Raw genomic sequence first — 4,047 nt, 5'->3', positions numbered from 1 at the left:
TGGAGGGGGGGGCGGCGACAACTCCGCCCCCCACGGTGGGGCCTCCCAGCAGCCCCGGGGCGGGGCCACCCCTCAGGGTCGGTGGGGCGAACCTGCCCCCAACTCTGCCACCCGGTGGCGACGGGAGGCGTCTTCGGACCCAGCGCTTAGGACCAGCCCTCTAGGGGCAGCCTGCGTCCTGGCACCTCGCGACTCTCCAAGCCTTTCCTGCGCTGCGTTGGACAGAGGCGCACCCGGGGCTCCCGAGCGCGCTGTTTTCCGTCATTCATTCTGCCTGCTTTGGCGTGCGGTCCCCTCCCACGTCCGCACCTGCTCTTTCCTGGGCTTTAGGGGTCCCGGATGAAAGTCTCCACCAGCCCCTGGTTCTACCAGATCTATCTCCCGAGTTTCTCTCCCTTTCACCGCATTACTCCCGCCCCTGACACACCTATCCCGAGGGGTCTCCCAGCGCCCTCCGCACCGCAGGGTCCTGCTTCCCGCAGTCCCTCCTGGCTGCCTGGCCGCGTTCGCCCCGCTCTAGGCGCGGGACCCCTTTCCCCAGCGCGCCCTCCCCACCCAGCTGGGGAGGCAAGGCCACCGTGCGCCGCAGCCCGGACGGCTTTCGCCCTCCAGCGGACACCGCCGCAGCCCGCGGACGCCCCGCCCGCCAAAGCGTGGGCTGCGTGCAGGGGCCGCCCGAGCCCCCGCGGCCGCCGCTGCCCATCCCAGCCAGGTCGCTGTTCCCATTTTGCAGAGGGAGACGGAGGTCTAGAGAAGAAGGGACAGAAACCAAAGCTACGCTGAGAAAGTTGTTCATTTATTCGGCCCTCCACCATGCATTCAGCTAGCCAGGCGAGCAAGTGCTCTCCGCTAAGCCCCGTTTTGGAGACACAAGGATGCAAAGACACCACCACCTCTGTTACCTTCTTCTTTCGACCCTTCTCTCTGCCTGTTGTCTTCTCATTCTGCAGCTTCCTTTGGGGAGCCTTATCCATGCTTGTGGTTTAACCGCGGCCTGCCTATTAGCGATTGCCACTCTCTGTCTTCAACCACCGCGATGCCAGAGTCTCAGATTTCCGTATTTCCAACCTTTCGCAGAATGGATGCGTCTCAGGCCCTAAGACTCAGCACACCCTGAATCAAGTTCATGACTCTTCCTCTGACTTGCACCCGGGGACACACATTCTCCTAAACTCCTCCTGCAGTTGCCTCCCTTATGTTCCCCCCCCTTCTGTAATTCTCATTTATGTCATCCTGGGTTCGCCCCTCCCTCTTTCCCCCAGGGCGCTTAGCACAATTGGTACCTATATATTTATTGATGTTATTTAGTTTAAAATGTTATTCCTTTTCTTAAATGCCTTCAGATTGGTATAAAATGTTATTTCATTTTTTAAATTGACAAATAATAATTGTCTATATGTGGTTTTTTGATACACACAATAATCACATTGGTACAATGTGATTTTTTCGATACATGTATACATTGCAGTGTGATCAAATTAAGCTAATGAGCATATTCATCACCTCAAATATTTATCATTTCTTTGTGGCGAGAATATTTGAAATACACTCTTTTAGCTATTTTTGCATATAATGTACAATACATTATGCGTGATTTTTATTTCATATCTGTTTTGTTGGTCACTGTATGTCCGGCCAGCACCTTTTCTGGTGCCTTATCCAGGGCATTCACTCAAAACTTTTTCTCTGGGATGCATGGGTGAGAGCAAGTAAATGATTTCAGTTAATACTACAACTGCTCCAGAGGGGGTACAGGACAGCATGGACACTGGCACTAGACGCCTGGGTTTCTAGCCCGCCATATCTCATCCTGGCTGTGTGCCTCAGGCAAGTTGCCCTGAGCTTATTCTCTCATAAATGGAGAAAATAGTACTAACTTTGATATCCAACAGCTGTTTTGAAGATTATATGAGTTCATGCTCAAAGAGTGCTTACCACACTGCTTTGATACGTAGCCAGCTATCAGTAAATATTTGCTCTTGCAATTACATGCAAATTACTCTGGGTAGCTTAGGAGAAGCATCTACCAAGTCTGACTACAGTGATTGGGGAAGGCTTCACAGAAGAGGTAGCATTTGAGCTGAGACTTAAAGGCTAAGTAATGATTTTCCAGGCAGCAGTGGAAGCCATTCGAAATTACCACTGAATAAAAAAGAAGGCATTAGGATTGTTGAGAAAAATCCCAAGATAGTTCAGGAACACTGGAGACTAAAGTGCCACAAAAACAGCAAAAAAGCTAAACATATGGAGAAATTATACCAAGTTCATGGATAGGAAGAGGAGACATTGTATAAATATCCCTTCCTCTCAATCCATAAATTCAATTCCAGTTAAAATCCCAACAGGATTTTTATTTGACAAACCTAAAATTCAGGCAGAATAATATGTAAGCCAAGGACAGTTAAGAAACCTCTTTTAAAAGGTGGGGGGAATTGCTATCAGACTTAAAGAACGACAAAGGTATAATACTGGATGTAATCATTAACTATTGGCATGAGGACAGAAAAACAGAACAGTAGAGTAGAGCCTAGACACAGACCCACGCTTAGAAGAGAGATTGCAGGCACTGTCCAATGGCTACTTACTCCCACCAGCTGGATCAATTAGCTTTTAGCAATAGAGACATTTTTCTTTCACTAAGTATACTAAATACATATAGGAGAAGTTTGATCATGATTTCTAATAAATTAATCAGTTTTGTGTGTGTTCGTGTTTTTGTTTTTTTGAAACAGGGTCTCCCTCTGTCGCCCAGGCTGGAGTGCAGTGGCACAAACATAGCTCACTGTAGCCTGGAACTCTTGGGCTCAAGGGATTCTCCTGCCTCAGCCTCCAGAGTACATAGGACTACAGGTGTACTTTGGTTGCTAAAAACTTCACCATGCCCAGCTAATTTTTTTATTTTTTGTGGAGACAGGGTCTCACTATGCTTCCCAGGTTGGTCTCGAACTCTGGCCTCAAGCGATCCTCCCATCTGGACCCCTCAGAGTGCTGGGGTTACAAACGTGAGCCACTGTGCCTGCCCTGGAATATTTAGTCATAATAGTACATGATTATGTGATGCAACTTTTAGCCCCACCTGAATCATTTAACATAATTTTAATCTTAAAATTGAGGTATTAGGAGTCTACTTTTTGGTATGAAAGTTCTAAAATTTGGTGTGTTTCATCAATTTGACCCCAGTTTCAATTTGCAGTTATTGGGGGAACCTGGAGAATGCTATATGGAAACTCTCTGTACTATTTTTTGTAATTCCTTGTGAGTCAAACAATTTAAAATAAAATGCATTTTTAAATTGTAGTAAATAAAAAGTATACTTCAGACTGATGAATCCAATCCTTCCCAGCTCATATTTTATGGCTGATATTCGTAGCTAAGAAAATGGTGTCACTGACGAGATTGTGACATGCAAAGAGGACTGCATCTGTGCCTAGATTTTCTTGGACTTTGGATACTTTCATTTGAGTTTATTTGCACTTGGCCATGGTGTATAAGTATGTCAATGGATAGGGTTACACCAGTGACTGGTCACAAGGACAGACTTATCAGTCATTTCCATACTTTAACTTGGGAACACTGTATTATTTGTAAACAAGCTTTGGTTGCTAAAAACGCAGGTCCTGAATGTTGCCATTAAGAGAGTATTGGTCAGCTTTTCCTAGATTAGACTTCCAACGACGAATATTTGGTCTGCAAGTCAGTTGGGAGTCTACGGCTTGGCAGCTCTGCTCCAGGCTGTGGATAGACAGTGCGCAGACAGTGTGCAGACCGTGGACAACTCCATATTCTTCTTATTCTCGACTGTGGGTCTGCTTTAGCCAGACTGAGAAGGCAGTTGCTCTTGGTTGGGGACGTGCTGTTCTCATGGCAGAGAGAAGGAGCCAAGAGTGCTGCTGGGAACTTGCAGTACCTCTAAAAGCTTCTGCTCAGGTACAGCATGCTTCACCTCGCTCACCTTCTACTAGCCAAAGCAAGTCCCATGGCCAAGTTCAAAGTCAGTGGAGCGGGGAAATGTGCTCTTGTCTACGGGGAGGGATGGCAAAGGTGGGG

This window comes from Propithecus coquereli, unplaced genomic scaffold, assembly GCF_000956105.1.
Source record: "Propithecus coquereli isolate 6110/MARCELLA unplaced genomic scaffold, Pcoq_1.0 Scaffold390, whole genome shotgun sequence".
Classification (NCBI taxonomy): domain Eukaryota; kingdom Metazoa; phylum Chordata; class Mammalia; order Primates; family Indriidae; genus Propithecus; species Propithecus coquereli.
Note: the sequence above shows the minus strand (reverse complement) of the source record.